Raw genomic sequence first — 18851 nt, 5'->3', positions numbered from 1 at the left:
TATACGTTACTACAAATGCTTTTCCAAGGGTTTAAAGGACAAGGATAATCCCTTAGTGATTCCAATCACTGGCCTTGGATCCTGGGCCTAGGCCCCTTTTCTCTAAACTGTGAACTGGCCTGGGGTCATGTGAGCACTACTGTCTTCTCTGAGTTCCCATCAGTCTCTTGGAGTGGTCTGGGACAGTGCACTTCCATAACTATACTGTTTATTCAGAGAAGAGGAGCTTGGCTAGGGAATGTAATCATTGGAGTTGATTTATCCTTTCAAACATTCTGAGACCAAAAATGGGACTAAACTTTTCAGTGAGCTACATTGTAACATAGTAAGTTATATCAATCCTATGCAATTTTCCCAGCGCTTCCCTTAACTTTTATTAAGTGAGCTCACCTTCTTAATTGGGTCACACCGTAAAGACCAAAAGATTCATCAATACACGTTGTATGAAGGAGGCCACAAAGCATCCTCAGTACTGTGCTGCAAAACTTTTATTCCAAAATACATGACATGTTTCGAGTCAGCAAGGACCCTTTACACTTGAGAAAGAGTCCTTTCTGACTCGAAACATGTTGTGTATTTTGGAATAAAAGTTTTGCAGCACAGTACTGCGGATGCTTTGTGGCCTCCATACAACGTGTATATTAGTTAGGAAGGCAAAAAAAACCCATCTGAAGCCTCTCCAATTTGCCTTAGAGGGGAAAAAAATTCCTTCCTGACTAAAATGACAATCGGACCAGTCCTTGAATCAACTTGTACTATGAGCTATCTTACATAACTCTGTATTTCCTCACTTGCTAAAAAGCCATCAATACCCTTCTTAAAGCTATCTAATGTATCAGCCTGTACCACTGATTCTGGGAGATTCAGGGAGAGAATTCGACATCTTCACAGCTCTCGCTGTAAAAAAATCCTTCCGAATATTTAGGCAGAACCTATTTGCTTCTAATTGGAATGTGTAACTGTGTAATGGTAAATAAAGCATTAGAGGGATTATGATATGATCCCCTTACATATTTATACATAGTTATCATCATCATTTATTTATATAGCACTGTCAAGATACACAGTGCTATCATATAACCCCTTAAGTGCCTCTTCTCCAGCGTGAACATCCCCAATTTGGCCAGTCTTTCCTCATAGCTAAGATTTTCGATACCTTTCACCAGCTTAGTTGCCCTTCTCTGGACCTTCTCTAATACAATAATATCCTGTTTGAGTGATGGAGACCAAAACTGTACGACATATTCTAGATGGGGCCTTACAAGTGCTCTATAAATTGGAAGAATGACCCCTTCCTACAGTCTCAATAATGATAGTACAATTTTATTGGGGAGAAAATGGCTAGAATGTTGTAGGAGATTAGCTACTAGCCTAAGAGTAGGCAGAAATTACTACACTAGGACCTGGAGATGAGATGAAGATGTTGATCTGTGAGCATTCTCAAAACAAAATGGAATGATTAAATCAGGTAAGTGATTACACTATGAAGATGCTGAGTAAGAAATCAGTATATCTTAAAAAAAAACCTCTCATAACCTCAAACACAAAGCCCTCAGTAGAAGACAGAACACTATGGTGTTGTGTATATTTGAGCAGGGTATACTGTATAGCATTTCCTTGCCCTTTTGTAATCCAAAGGCCATTCATTGTAAAACCGAAACAGTAAAGTATTAATTGAACAACACCCTTTATTTAATTTCATTAGAGAAAATATAAAAAATAAAGCAAGCATATTGTACATAGCTGCAGATAATTCTTTAATACATTCAGTTGTTATCTAAATCCATAACCGATTACTATAATATACCGTTAATAAAACTGTCTACTTTTTAAATTTGTATCTACTTTTCATATTCTTAAAATGATGATTATCCAAGGAAAAGAAAGTAAAAGCATATGTATTGCCCCCTATGAAGAACATATCTCTTTTGTTTTATGTCCCCCCTAGCTAGCTAAACTGCCTGACAATACATTTCATAACTTTCCAAAGATATACTTTGGGGACTCCAGTGCAGAAGACTCAGGGGGGCTTATATTCCAGAGCCTAACAGAAAACATTTCAGCAGAATTATCCTCTATTTATTCATAAGCAATTCCAGACAAATCATAAAATTATTTTGCTACTCATGGTCAACATAAGTAATCACAATCAGTTAAAATGTAATGTACTTGTAATATATAAATGTAAAAAGTATATAATGGACCTAATGTTACTATTAATAACTAAAGCTTATCTTATGATAAACAGGTAAAGCATTTCTTCTATGAAAATTCTTTTCTTTTGCTTGTTTACTCTATCCAACAGAGTGGTGCCATTTGATTATTAGTAATTACATGCAGTTTTGTATGCATTTTTTGTCAACACCCAAAGATATAGTAATGACAGCAGCTAGCTCAGTCATTTGGTTCAGAGGCTCTTTTATTTAGCAACTGAAGTGGGTTGGAATTTGGACAGAAAGGCATGTCTTTTCAGCCCTTGTAACAACAGATAAGCTATGGATCCCTTTGAGCTGTAAAGCTGGCCATAGACGCAAAGATCTCATCGTACGAATCGAGGATTCGTACGATTTTCGGAACGTGTGTGGAGAGTCCCGTCATTTTTCGTCCGGCGGAGATCGGTCGTTTGGTCGATCGGACAGGTTAGAAAATTTTTGTCGGCTGCGGGTAATATCTCTGCATGTATTGCCGATCATACCATTTTCAGTGGGAGACTGTCACTAGCTTTGTCTATCCAACGATTGCTGTCAGGGGCAGAACATCGACTGATCTGTTCTTTAACTACTTTATTTGGTCGGAATGGTAAGACTTTGATCTGAATGGTTAGTGGCAGGTCGGAAGATGGGAAAGTCCGATCGTACATTGATTCGTACGATCAGATCTTTGCGTCTGTGGCCAGATTAGTTGCCCGAAGAAGAATAGATTTGTTGCTGGGTGACTAAATCTCCCAGAATCTTCTCATGCGTCTCTGCCCTAATACTTTTGTTAGAAACATCTCCCAGATATGGAAGGCTACTGATTTTAATCAACTGGAACAGCACTTTCTCTTTTTTTTTTTTTATATTGAGGAACAGTTAAAGGAATATATGCTTCATCTCTATGAGTGGTTTGTGTTTCTTTCTCTTTTTAATGTGTTATTTACCTCAACAAGGCATGCTATAGATAAGTTGTGTTCAAACTCCTTAAATGATCAGGGTTATGAATGTATAGCTACAAAGTCATTGCTTGAAGGCAATATCTGTAATTTGAGAAAAGAAATAAGGGGCATACTTTGATTAGTATTTAGTTTTAAGATAGATTAGTATTTATAGAAGAATCATAAAAGAATCATATTATTGTAAGATAGATGATGTGGGAAGATGAAGTCTAAAAAGAAGATATGAGGAGTGCTGGCAAAATTGTATATATAGAGAGAGAGAGAGAGAGAGAGAGAGAGAGAGAGAGAGAGAGAGAGCGAGAGAGAGAGAGAGAGTGAGAGTGATGATCAGACTAGAATAAAAGGAAATAGGGAGGAAAGGACAAATATGTATGAAAATAAGTAGACCAGCATGGAGGTAAGTTACAGGAAAGAGAAGGTCAGACTGAAGTTAAAGCTTAAAGGGATACTGTCATGGGAAAAAAAAATTTTTTCAAAATGAATCAGTTAATATTGCTGCTCCAGCAGAATTCTGCACTGAAATCCATTTCTCAAAAGAACAAATAGATGTTTTTATATTCAATTTTGAAATCTGACATGGGGCTAGACATATTGTCAATTTCCCAGCTGCCCCAAGTCATGTGACTTGTGCTCTGATAAACTTCAATCACTCTTTACTGCTGTACTGCAAGTTGGAGTGATATCACTCCCTTCCTTTTTTCCCCCAGCAGCCAAACAAAAGAACAATGGGAAGGTAACCAGATAACAGCTCCCTAACACAAGATAACAGCTGCCTGGTAGATCTAAGAACAATACTCAATAGTAAAAACCCATGTCCCACTGAGACACATTCAGTTACAATGAGAAGGAAAAACAGCAGCCTGCCAGAAAGCATTTCTCTCCTAAAGTGCAGGCACAAGTCACATGACTGGGGGCAGCTGGGAAATTGACAAAATGTCTAGCCCCATGTCAGATTTCAAAATTGAATATAAAAAAATCTGTTTGCTCTTTTGAGGAATGGATTTCAGTGCAGAATTCTGCTGGAGTAGCACTATTAACTGATGTGTTTTGAAAAAAACATGTTTTCCGATGACAGGATCCCTTTAATGCAGCCAAATAAAAACATTTTTATTAAAACATAAAAACACTTTCTTGGTTGGGTTCCTAGTGTTAGATTTCCTGGTGGGCCTCACAACAGATCTGGTACATATCCCCGCAGTCGATTATTGGCTACTGGAAAGAGGGATCTGGGCCAGGGCAGACACTATCAGAGATGGACTTGAACACAAATTCTGCATTAGGTTTGTCTTTTTATTTAGTGCACTTTTTGTGTGTAATGTATCTTGCACTGTTCTGGTCCAATGGGATTGAAACAACTGCCTGAGAGAAAGAGATATTTTGGGAGATCAGTGAATTTTGATAGCACACATTCTGTGTTATTCAGTGAACAAATATACATTGAAGTTGCAGAATATAAAAGAAAACGAGAGAGATGAAAGGATGATTTTACTTATCAGTGGATGCTGCAAGGCTGTATATAATTTAGGCCATAAATCATCTCTAGGAATCTAGAGATGGGAAGACGTACAAGAACCCCACAACCTCGGCTAATTAAGTAAACATCTAACTTTATTTCATTAATGTGTTACAGAGCTATGGTTTAATGTGAGTGCCTACCCATCTGCATATTCCTTGTAATTGCCCCCTTAAGCTTAAGGTTTTGGCCACGGTAAACTCAGACTCTTTAAACACATCATCATTTGTTTTTTCTGGCATCTTCATAAATCATATTTGCTGAGTAAAATCTTTTTTAAATATAACATTTTAGTGAAAACATATCAGAAATCAAGCTTAATTTAACAAAATTATCATTTTTCGACTTCAGTTGAAAGATCCCCCCTACCCCCAATAACCCACACATCGCACAAACATATTGTTATAAGGAACATATTTGACAAAACCACCAGATTCTTTCTTCCAGTGCAAGTACTTTCCACTGGTATACAATCCACAAAATAAGCATTAAATGTGACAAGTATGCTTTTGTTGGCAGAGTAATACCATACCTCTTAAATGTGTTGATTTACAACTTTAACAACCCCAAAAGGTGCAGGACTGCCCAGGGAGTGGGAAGGGTTCCAGACAGATTGTCAGTGTGTCTTAGCAGATCCGGGACCGTAAATATGTGACATGTTTCAATGTTAAAATTGGAAGGGATACTTTAGCAAATTGAGGAATATTTAGGTGAAAAGATAAAAATGTTGTTGTTAAATAGCTCATTCAGGGACTCTTCCATTTGCATTAGAGCTTAATCTCAGTTGCCCAGTTGCTGCAGTTAAAACATTGTTTAGCTTAATATTGATAATAGTGCATTGCATAGGGCTAGTGAGAAAGAAAGGAAATCGCCTTAATGCTCAGTACAGGTTTCAGCTAATATCTATGGACATGATTTACCAATTAGATCTGTAAAATTATTACTGTATGGCTTTTTTGATCTTGTCATATTAAATAAATCAATTATGCACTGGAATGAATTATTCTTTATCATGAATCCCAATTTGCGGCTAAACTCTAACAGCCCATTGAACAGAATGGTGTTGCTCATCACATTCTGACAAGTTAACACAGTCATCAGCTTTGAGAAAATGTGTTAATTTTCTATACAAGTTCCTGACAGTCAGGAGAATACTGAATAACTACACTAACATTCAAATTCCTGGGAAACGTTTAGCTCAGTGGTGTAAGGAATATCTAACCCAGATGATTTTCATTGGTTTACTTGGATGGCCAAGCACAAGAGGAGTTACAGGAAACATTGACTAGGACCAAGATTGGTGTAAATTAAATTAAAAAGAAGACAAAGCACTTCTTCAACTATTTGCTGATCTAATATTGATGGGCTTCTTTATGGCACAGTAAGCCTCATAAGACTGGTGTAAATCTAATGTGGTGCCTTTTTAAAAAAATAAAAAAAATTGACAGCTAAGAAAATGCTATGCAGGTAAGTCTTACATCATTCATCATAGGCATAGGCTTCAAGGGGATACGTTCTAATCCTGAACTTAAATGCTGTGAGTTAATATAAGTTTATACAGGTATGGGACCTGTTAATCAAGAATGCTAGAGACCTGGGGTTTTCCAGATAACGGATCTTTCCATAATTTGGATTTTCATATCTTAAGTCTACTAGAAAAACATGTAAACCCAATAGGCTGGTTTTGCTTCCAATAAGGATTAATTATATCTTAGTTTGGATCAAGTACAAGCTACTGTTTTATTATAACAGAGAAAATGGGAATCATTTTTAAAAAATTTGGATTATTTGCATAAAATGGAGTCTATGGGAGGTGGCCTTTTTGTAATTCGGAGCTTTCTGGATAATGGGTTTCCAGATAACAGATCCCATACCTGTAATGGATTTCTGTATTGACACAAATGCAAGTCCCTTATAATGGAGAACATTATGTAACAATATATGCATGGAGATGCAATTTTTTAAAATTCAATATAGTTTTTTTTAACCTCTAATAGTTACATTTACTGTACCTCTGAGCATAAAGATCCATGGTCGGACTGAGGTGTGTGTGTGGCCCACCAGGGCTACCCTACCCTGGAGATCTGCGTTGGTGGGGCTGACTATCGCTAATAAGAAATATGGGAGTGCTTATCTTCTTAACTGTTAGAATTTTTGATAAAGCACTCATTTGTTCAAGTCAGATACACACCTATATATATATATACAATATATATATATATATATATCTATATTATAGTTATACAGTTATATACTGGGTTGTTATTATTACCTATCCTGGGCCAGTGTTTTACTTTACATACATTTCTGTATAATGACTGAATACCACTTACATTACTTTTCAAATTTTCAGGTGTGTATCTGATCCTTATGGCAAACACCAAAATTAAAAAGGCATGGCAACAGATTCTGGTATTTCAAGAATATTTAAAAATAAAAATAGAAATGTCAGGTTTTGTCAACTCAAGAAGAATAAAATGAATTAAGGTGTGGGGCAGTAGTGTGAAAAGCCATGCAATAAGCACCTTCTGCAATGCCATTATGCTTTTCTTGTGTGCAAAATGAACATTGACTTCATAATATCAATTGCGTCCAAAATAGAATTGTTTGGCACCGAAGAATTAGATCCACATTCTCCAGGTATCACAATTGTATACAGACAAAGTGGAAGAGTACGTGGCACTTACTTATAAACATGGGGCACTTACACTAGACCACTGCAGTTATGATATGCAAGTGGCATTACAAAAACTAATGACAGAGTCATACTAATGGGGACATTTCCATTAGGTATTTTCTTTTAGTTTTTTGGGGGCTGATGCACAGGTCATTATCTGGAAACCAGTTATCCAGAAAGCTCATAATTACCCCAAGGCCATCACACTTGAAAAAGAGCTACTAAGCTTGAAACATGTTGTGTGATGGTGAATAAATGCACCTGTGCAGCAGTTTTTGTGCCTGTTGGTATTCTTTCCCCATACTTGTTTGCATTACTGGATTTTGCTTTGGATGGAAGCAGGGGTTCAAGATACCGTATATACTCGAGTATAAGCCGACCCGAGTATAAGCCGGGGTACCTAATTTTACCTACGAAAACTGGGAAAACTTATTGACTTGAGTATAAGCCTAGACACAACTACAGCCCTGTCTCCCAGCAGCGCACATTCCGCCAAAGCGACCCCCCAGCGATCAACCGGACTTCTTTGCAAAGTTGATAGTGACAGAGAATTGTCAAACGGATTACTGTGTGCATTGTCCCACTGTCCCACTGTCCCACTACCATGTGCAGAGGTTGCTGTGTGATATTGCCATCACTGTTAATCTTTCGTATAACCAACAGAGGGCGCTGTGTGATATTGCCATCACTGTTAATCCTTCATATAACCAACAGAGGGCACTGTGTGATATTGCAGTCACTGTTATTCTTTCATATAACCAACAGAGGGCGCACTGTTATTCTTTCATATAACCAACAGAGGGCGCACTGTTATTCTTTCATATAACCAACAGAGGGCACTGTGTGATATTGCAGTCTCTCCCCAAGTGAACTGTTGGTATAGGAATGATTAAAAGTGACTGCAATCTCAGCTACTGTCCACTGACTCGAGTATAAGCCGAGGTAGACTTTTTCAGCACATTTTGGATGCTGAAAAACTCGGCTTATACTCGAGTATATATACCTATAATAATACATCCTAAAGGGAAACTATACCAGCTTTCTATACCCAAGGCCATCACCCACAGACTGCATTTTAATCAAATAAATGATTTCCTTTTTCTCTGTAATAATTAAACAGTACCTTGTTCTTGATCCCAAATAATATATAATTAATCAGTATTGGAGGCAAAACAATCCTATTGGATTTATTTAATGTTTAAATGATTGTTTATTAGACTTAAGATTTGGAGACCCAAACTACAGAAATACCCCTTTTCCAGGAAACCCAAGGTCCCAAGCATTCTGAATAAATACCTATACCAACAGACAAGTACTGCAGCTCTATGGGTAAAGTTAAAAGCACTGACCCAGATTTTCTTTTTGGATTTAGTTACTCTTTAAAATGAAACACAGCTACATATGTCTAAAGTTCTTCCCACACTTACATGTGTTTCATATATACAATTTGTTGCTAACAGTCCTGTGGTCAAAATGACCCTTCTCTTTTGAGAAAGAAAAAGATAAATCATAGGCCTTCATTGGTTTAGCTTTTAAAGACATGGCAAAATAAGCAGCTGTTGACCACATGGCCATGGCATATTAGCAATGATCTAGCGCATGAAAGTTTTACCTCCTGTAACATTCTCGCTGTTCTGTTTGACAGGCCTCTATGAAAATTTCATTGCATCTACAAAATGGGCTCTTGCACTCATTCCTCAAATGTAAGGAATGCATGTCAGAAAAATCCGAGTGCCTTTTTTTTACATAGCATTACATATACTGGTATAGGATCTATTATCTGGAATGCTTAAAATAAGATAAGGGATCTTATGTAATTTGACAAGGTAAAGGGGAGAAAAATTCAAAGACCCATAGTATTTAAGTACTCTAGAATAACTTTATTATCAGTCTATACCAGACACTAGGTAACATGCCCCCACACAATATTAATAAAATCATTAGAAAATACAGGTATGGGATCCGTTATCTGGAAACCTGTTATCCAGAAAGCTCCAAATTACGGGAATAATTTTAGCCAAATAATCCAAATGTTAAAACATTATTTTCTTTTTCTCTTTAATAATAAAACAGTACCTTGTACTTGATCCAAACTAAGATATAATTAATCCTTATTGGAAGCAAATGTTTAAACGTTTCAGTGATTTTCTAGTAGATTTAAGGTATGAAGATCTAAATTACAGAAAGACACTGAAAACCTCAGGTCCAGAGCAGTCTGGATAACAGGTCCCATACCTGTACCAATTATGTACAAAAAGATCACTTTAACAACATTTGTCCCACTGTCGTATTTGCAATGACTAGCCATAAATATGCATTGGGAATTATCACGTATGGCGACTACTGTATACATCACAATTTTTTCTGGTTGAGGTTTTTGGGCAAAACCTCGAATTTTAAGAGGAAAAAACTTTCAAATTTTTTGAGATTTATTATTCCCCGAAGCTGCTAAAAATCCACCATCTCAAATCTGCTGAGATCGTGAAGAAGTCCATTACAAGTCTGTAACTTTTATCCAGGCTCGGATTGGCCATCTGTGGGTTCGGGCAAATGGCTGGTGGGCCGCTTGCTTTAAACATGCAAATGTGGTCTGTCTTTAATATGTACATGAGCTGATGGCTTTAGAAATGTAAATTAGCTGTCAGTAACAGACACCCACAGTTAAACCAATGCCTGCACTTGTTAAAGCACATGCAGGTGATATGGGGTGGGACCAGGAACTCTGCTCAATCTCCAAACAGTAGGGCTAATCCCACCCCTTGTCTAAAGCTGGCCATAGACGAACGATCCGATCCTACGAATCATGGATTCGTACGATTTTCGGACCGTGTGTGGAGAGTCCCAAACTTGGCTGCCCTTTTATTAGACACCAGTAGGATCACCTGACTATAGTTGGGAAGGGTGGGAGCTACAACATGGAGCTGGTCACTGCTCCTGTATAAACTATAACAAACAAGGGAAAGTTGTGCTCACCACTCATTTTTAAAATCATGTTTTGTTTAAAGGGTAAGGTATTTTTCAGTAGCAGTATGCACAAAATGTCTCTGTCTTAAATATATTGATAATTGCAGTTGGGGTGCGCATGCGCGAGCAGGGCAAGATGGATGCGCCTTGACTCTGCTCCGCAAGTATCCATGAGCTCCTAACCAACGGAAGCCGTTCCGACACATTGTACCTGTGCTTTTGTGGTGCGGCGGATTAGAGGCGGCAAGGCGGTTCCGTGAGTGGTCCGCCAGTGTGGAGACTTTGTTCGCGGAGGCGCTTGTAGAGGCGCTTTGGGCTCGGCTGCGTGACCTCGAGGCCTAAGAGGGGGACTTCCGGTTCCGGTCAGCGGCCAGTTAGCGCTTGCTTTGGCGCGGACGGCGGGTGGTTGGAGCGATCACTCCTGGTCCCCTTTCGGCTCAGACGATCGGTGTGGGTCCCGAGGCTAGGACGCTGCGAATTCCTCTGTCCCTAGAGGTCTATGCTGATAGGAAATGGCAGGCCGAAACAGGAACGCCAAGGCTGGCCAATCCTCTGGGCCAGGTAAGGCAGTAACCCCACAACGCACAGTTACAGATATGTTAAATACATCTAAAAGGGGTTCAGTATCACCTGTTGGGAGGCCTATGATCATGGAAACCCCTGAAAGTCAGGAGCCAGGGCTATTAACCCAGAGCCAGCAGGCATTGCCCATGGAAGAAGTACTCCTGGGTAAAATTAAAACTTTACTACAAGGGGAATTGGAATTAATGGCCTGCAAAATTTCAGCGGATCTTGCAAAACAGGTGGCTGAAATGGGCCAGAGGATTGCTGAAACAGAATCTAAAATGGATGATTGCATAACGGTCCTTGATGCACATGAGCAAGATATTGAAGCGATCCAAGCCCAATTAAAAGAAGTGCAAGATAGAATTGAGGACTCTGACAACAGATCCAGACGCAATAATATCCGGATAAGGGGTCTTCCGGAAAGCATTACAGATCTTAATACAGCAGTCACAGAGCTAATGCAGGCGCTAGTTCCAGATCTTACGCCAGATAGGCTAGAGATGGATCGAGTTCATAGAGCCCTCAGACCACGTAGGCCAGAGGACCCTCCACGTGATATTATACTCCGTCTTCACTTCCATCAAACCCAGGTGGCTATCTTAGCAGCCGCACGCAGCCAAAGTAAGCTGATTTATCAAACATTCCCTTTTCAGCTTTATGCCGACTTGTCTCCCACAACGCTACAGAGGAGAAGGAATTTGGGCCCGATTACAAGAATTCTACAACAACGTAAAATTGTATACCGTTGGCTATTCCCATTCCGTTTGATGTTTACCTACAATAATAAGCAATATTCAGCTTCATCACCAGAAGAGGGCCGTGATTTACTTATAAAACTGGGTCTAGATGATGCCTCATTGAAAGAGATCCCAAAAACCTCTAAGGCTTCACGGAAGATTTTACCAATGTGGGAAAGAGTAAAAGGGCCTGTATAGTACTATCCTCTATTCCAGTAACCAACGCTATGTATGGGCCCCAACTTTTACTAAGACCAGGGATTTAGGCCCATCTATCTGTTAAGAATTGATCCTGGATATCCTTTGATAAAGGCTTATGTTTAAGAGAGGGGGAAGAGAGGGGGAGGAAGGTGGGGGGTTCACCCCCCCCTTTTTTTTTTTTTTTTTTTTTTTTCTCTCCCTTCTCCTCTCCCCCCTCTCTTTGTTTTATTATATTACTGTAATTGATTAGCTTGGAGGCTACAGGCATGGAATGGAAATTATGTGAAGGAACCTTTGTCCTTAATTTGTTTAAGGGGTACAATAGGTCGTGAAATAAGTAGCTATCAAAAGCTCTCGATACGTGGGGCTTTTCCCCCTGTTAGGAGGGTTAGTTGGGTGGGGCTTCTCTAGTGTTAGGTTGAAGTCCCAAGCCTCCCCTCCATTAGATTTTTGGGATTATTATAAAGTATTTGTGGTAGAGTTATTAATAAGCTGGATGTATGTATGGTTTATATTGTTCTTGTGGTTTTTTTTTTTTTTTTTTTTTTTTCTATTATGCCTCAATTTGCAGGTCCAACTTCAAGAAAGGAAATGTATAGTACGTTCTTTGTATTAGGATTGTCTGGCATTGCCCTAAAGGGTTTGATACTTAGATGCCTGTCTTGGCCCGTAAAAAAGTGTAAACTGTATACCGTTATGTATAATAATGTCAATTAAGATACTTAGTCACAATGTCCAGGGGTTTAATTCACCGGTTAAAAGAACCAAGGCTTTTGCCCAATACGCAGCTTTGAAAGCTGACATTGTTTGCTTACAGGAGACTCACTTTTCGCATTCTTCTCACCCTAAATATTTTCATAAAAGATACCCCAGAGTCTTACTAGCAACGAGTACTACAAAAACTAAAGGGGTCGCTATATGCTTCCATGCTAGCTTATCAATTGTGATAGACAAGGTTATCACGGACCCCGAGGGAAGATACATTATAGCTAATGTCCACATTGGGGACTCCCCTCTTACTATAGTGTCTTATTATGCTCCCAATTTACACCAGTTGGGGTTTCTAACTAAGCTGTTTGACTCCTGTAAGCAAAATCAGGTAGCCCAGATGATCGTATGTGGCGATTCTAATATGGTCTGGAATACACACCTAGACCATCTATCTCTTATTGATAGGGGAAATACCGGGACTACAAATAAGCAGGTTGTAGAATTTAAGAATCTCCTAAGTTCGTCAGGACTTGTAGATGCCTGGAGAGAAATTAATCCGGGAACCCGCCAATTTTCCCATTACTCTGCCCCTCATAAGGTCTCTACTAGAATAGATCATATTTTTATTACCTCTCCTATAGTTACATCACTCCAATCAGCTAAAATGATTAATATTGGGTGGTCTGATCACTGCCCGGTATCGATAGGTCTGTCCCTTGCTTCTGCCACCGCTCCGGGCCGGCAATGGCGACTCAATGAGTCTCTCTTGAGCTATCCCGAGGTCGTGGCAGAAATAGGGGAGAATTTAGAAAGGTATTTTCTTGAAAATGCTTCCTCTGTGGCAACTGAAACAACATTATGGGAAGCCCACAAACCAGTAATTAGGGGGGTATTTATCAAGATAGGTTCCCAAAGGAAAAAAACAAGGGACAAAGCGGTTAATGTGTTGGTTAAAGAACTTGATAGGATATCAGAACTGTATATGAGTAAACCTACAGAGGCCCTTTTATCCCAGGTGCAACAAGCCCAAAGGAATCTAGATCTTCTCTTAACATCTAGGGCAGAGAAAACCTTGAGATGGGCTAAACATAAATTATATAGCTCCCTTGATAAGCCAGGTAGGATGCTAGCTCGGAAATTAAACGAGAGGGATAATCCATCCCCGATACATAGAATTAAGACTGCACAAGGCCCTATATCAGGGAACCCACGGAAGATAGCTGAGACATTTGAGCAGTTCTATCAGAAGTTATATACCTGCCCGGGCCCGTCTGGACCTGAGGCAATACCCAAATTCTTTAGAGATTTTGAGCTACCTCAACTCTCCCCTGAGCAATCCTCTTTGATAGAGTAAAGTATAACGGTGGAAGAAGTAGCATTGGCGATTAAGCAGCTCAACTCCAATACAGCTCCAGGCATCGACGGCCTTACCAATATGTACTATAAAAAATTTTCAGTTGAATTAACTCCATATCTAACTGACATGTTTAATGGCCTGAGAGGGGGACAACGATTTCGACCGGAATCTGTGCAAGCTAAAATCTCGGCCATACCTAAGCCGGATTCTGATTTATATGACTGTAAAAACTATAGACCGATTTCGGTCTTAAATACAGACATTAAGATCTTAGGGAAAATTATAGCAACACGGATTAATACTTTTTTCCCGTCTATAATAAATAAGGACCAAGTGGGCTTTGTTCCGGGGCGTCAGGCCTCAGACGCTATTAGACGTTTAATCCTGCTAACACAATATGCTGTCACTAAAGGGATTAAATCTATGATCCTTAAATTGGACATATGTAAGGCCTTCGATTCTTTATCGTGGGACTATCTTTATTACGTTCTCAGAAAATGGGGGTTTGGATCAAATTTACTGTCGTGGGTGACTGCGTTATATGATAGGCCCTCAGCTGTGGTCAATATAGCAGGCTTTGTCTCTAATCCATTTCAGATCTTCAGGGGGACGCGCCAGGGGTGTCCCCTATCTCCGATTTTATTTAACCTGGCAATTGAACCACTAGCTATAGCGGTCCGTTCCAACCCAAATATTGCTGGTATTGAGGTAATGGGTCACCAACACAAACTTAGTCTTTTCGCAGACGATTTGTCCCTTACCATTTCTAAACCCCTTACGTCACTTCCAAATTTATATGGATTATTAGATAGATTTGGTAAAATTTCAGGGTTACAAATTAACCATAGCAAAACTGAAGTCTTAAATATTAATCTCCCCCATGATATGGAAAAGTTACTTAAACTAAACTTCGACTTCCATTGGCATCCTAATTATATTTCGCTATTAGGTATTAAATTGACCAGATCATATGATCACTTATTTAAATTTAATTATCCCCCACTGTTTAAGGTCCTATCCTCTCTTCTGGAGAAATGGAGCTCCCACCATATCTCATGGATAGGCCGTATAAATTCTGTAAAAATGACACTTCTGCCGAAATTGTTATACTTATTTAGGACTTTACCGATCCCAATTCCATCAGGACATCTTAAGAAGTTTGAATCCAAGGTATTAAAGTTTGTGTGGGCAAGTAAAATACCAAGAGTCAATAAAAATACTTTATTCCAACCTAAAGATAGAGGGGGGCTGGGTCTCCCCAAGCTATCCTATTATTATCAGGCTGCCCAACTAGCACAGATTCTTACCCTACATACCCGGGAGGATAGTCCTCATTGGGTGGCACTGGAAGGTGCATTTACAGGATCCTGCTCCCCTCTTGCACTTATTTGGAATCGAACAGATGGGAAATTTAAACAGACAAGCAGATGCTTACAGCATACCTTGAAACTCTGGGGTGCTGTTGGTAAACATATTCAGCTGAAAACTCCTGGAAGCCTATTGGCGCCCTTGTTCCAGAACCCACAGTTTCCACCGGGGTTACAAACATTCCGATTTAAGTGGTGGTTGGATAGGGATATTAGAACAGTGGGGCAATTATGTAACTCCTCAGGACCTCTGTCTTTACAGAAATTGATAGATAAGTTTTCGGTCCCTTTAACAGAAAGATTTAGGGCACAGCAACTGTATCATTTTGTCTCTACATATTGGCAGGTACAAGATGTGGATAATAGGGAGACATTTTTTGAAAACTGGTGCGCCCGATCCCCTAGAATACAAAAAGTGGTTTCTATGCTATATAACAAGTTTTTTGGGTCTTCTCCATCTTCAATGTTGCCCTATATGTCAGCTTGGCAAGAGGATATATCAAGGGAAATAGCCTTGGAAGACTGGGACCAGATTTGGAGTTCAATTAAAAGGTCATCTAATAATGTATCCTTACTAGAAACAAACTATAAAGTTTTATTTCGCTGGTACTTAGTCCCCACTCGTATAGCTAAATTTGTCAATACAGCAGACCCTAATTGCTTTAGAGGTTGTGGGGAGTCAGGTACAATGATCCACACTTGGTGGACATGTCCCCAGGTTAGGAGATTCTGGATAAGGATCTTTAACATGATCTACTCAGTCTTCGAGGTTTCCATCCCAAAAGATCCATTGGTGGCTCTCCTGGGTAAAAAACCGGATGCCCTCACTAATACCCAGTTTAGCCTACTTGGATTTATCTTACTGTCAGCCAAAAGAACGATAGCTGGTGCATGGAAGCAAAAACAAATTCCAATAGAGCCAGTTAAATCCAGAATAGATTGGATTATGTCCCAAGAGAAAATGATGAGCATCCTCCAGGATACTCACTCGAAATTTCTAGTAGTATGGAATCCTTGGATTGAATATAGGTATGGATCGGGAATGCCAGACAATCTTTTATCATTATAATAGTATAAAAATACTTGTTCATGTGTAAATGTAAGCAGTTGAGGTGAAATGTATAGTTTTGGACTGTACTGTATTGGGGTTTTTTTTTTTTTTTTCCTCTTTAGGCACTAATAGAGATTCGATCACCATGATTAACGAGAGTTTAATAGAAAGGTCATAGAAACCCTAGAGACACGGGAGTTAGTAACATGTGCCCTTTTCGGGCCTCTACTTGGGCACGAGTTTGAATCTAAGCACAAATTTTTTTTTTTTTTTTTTTTTTCTCCTTTTTCACTCTCACCTTTTATTCTCTCCTCACATTTAATATTGATATGGGTCAGTTATATATGACCCTCTTAAGTTGTGGTACACTTGCTATGATACCTATAATAATTGTTTAGGCCCCATATAACGTCATTAGTTAGGGGAATACGGTAACGTCACGTTAACTGGGTATTTCACTTTTTCCGTTCCCTCCCCCTTTTTTTTTTTTTTTTTTTTTTCTTTTCGTTGTTTGTGTTGTAAGATTAATACTATTCTGTAACCTACAGTATTGTGTCTTGTCCTGTTATTTGTGATTTAAAATAATAAAAAGATTGAAATAAAAAAAAAAATATATTGATAATTGGTGCAGAGGACTCTTGTATTTGACTATATGTATTTTGTGGTCACAGCCTCAGTGCATCCCCGCCTAAATGTTGGGACACTCCACACATGGCCTGAAAATCGTACCAAATAGAGATTCGTACGATCAAATCTTTGCATCTATGGCCAGCTTTAGCCTTAGTACCCAATTGGAAAAGAGCAGAATAAGGCATTATTTTTGGGGTCCATGCTATATGGGACGAGTTCCTGCTGAGTGCTAGGATAAGACTGGAGTTGCATTTTGCGAATCTGGCTTCAAAATCACACAGGCATGGAACTTGGGCCAAACTTTAGAGAAAGGTTATTTTATGTGGTTAAAAAAAATAAATGCTGCTTTTTTTATGAGAATATACTGTAAGTATAGGGCCACTAATCCAATGAAAAAAATAGCCATGATAGAAACTGGGGTGAGATATTAGTTGCAATAGCCAGTATTAGCACATAGGGTGTATAATAATGCTGGAGATTCTATGCTAATGGCCCCCACTTGGGTCCAGAAAATAGAGCACAGTATGCAAATTAGCCAACGCTAGCGCAACTTCGCTTTGCTTGGTGCAGTAACGATAGCGTAACTTCGCCACGAGTTCCGTGCCCTGGACCCAACTTGGATTTTAGTGAATTTACGTTGTCCTGGCGAATCTATGCCTGGCGAAGTGTTGCGATGTGAGCAAAGCCGGTGCTGGTGAATTTTCAGAGGTTAGTGAATTTGCCCCATAGACTCTAATGTAGCTTGTTGCAAAAATTATGTGCAGCAAAAAAAAAACCCACAAATGTTTCACCATTTTGCAAATTTATTTGCCAGTATTGTGAATTTTTCCCTGGGACACATTTGCTCATCATTACAGATGGCCTTCCCATAAATTGGAACTTTTTAGAAAGGATGGTGTGGCTGTATATTATTTGGTTACATTACACAAGCGAGAATACCTGGTGGAGCAGCAGGGACGCCCGCAGCTGTAGCTTCTGCTGGACGCCGATGCTTGCCGATTCCTCGTCGTCTCATGCCAGTCTGTAAATGATGCATGCTTGTGCCACTTCCAGGTTGACGTGAGTGCTGCGTCTGAATTTATCGCAGTTGGTGCAAAATTCAAATAATTAAAGGGCCCATGGGCAATAACTCTCTGCCCAACGTAGGTATATTTTCCATAATTCTTGGGTGTGTTTTCTACTTTGTCTTGCCTGTTGCCTGAACATGACCATTCCTAGTCTGCTGCCTATCCTGACCTCTGCCCATTTATTGACTACTCTCTTGGATCCTGTTACTGTACTGCGACACCATTGGTTTTGACCCAGTCTGTAACCTTGACTATGTTCCTGATTTTGTACTGCTCTGCCTGTTTGGTAATGACTGGGCCTGTCCCTAGCCCACACTCCTTGTTCTCCATTCTTCCTGCACACATTTTGGTGTCTGCCCAGAACTCTCCCCTTGGTCCTCTAACTATAAGACCTGGTGGCATCTGAGTAGTGGAGGGCTCCTTCCAAAGCGACAGGCAGCAGTTATAGGTTAAATTGTGAAGCCGAGTGTGAGCCGAGGCTGCGAGGTTTAGTAACTAACCCCCTTTGTGTTTATATAAAGGTGTGCTGCTTTAAAATTAAGTGACTTTTGTGATCAGTAAAGCTTCATAAGGCTTGGGCAATCTACAAGGTGATCTAGGAGTACAGTGTATGTGTATTGTGTGTGGTGTGTGAAAGTTGTCCAAGAGAATTAGGGACCCAGTGTTGGACTGGGGTACCTGGAGCCCACCAGAGGACCTCACCCTCAGCCAATGCTGCAAAAAATGGATAATAAGCATATTAACCCCATATATGCCCATTCATGTGTCTGTGGTGTATGGCAGTAACATGAATAGGCTGTGGAGTATGGCAGTTACATGAATAGGTTGTGGTGTATGGCAGTAACATGAATAAGT

The sequence above is a fragment of the Xenopus laevis genome, chromosome 5L (assembly GCF_017654675.1).
Source record: "Xenopus laevis strain J_2021 chromosome 5L, Xenopus_laevis_v10.1, whole genome shotgun sequence".
In the NCBI taxonomy this organism is placed as follows: Eukaryota; Metazoa; Chordata; class Amphibia; order Anura; family Pipidae; genus Xenopus; species Xenopus laevis.
Note: the sequence above shows the minus strand (reverse complement) of the source record.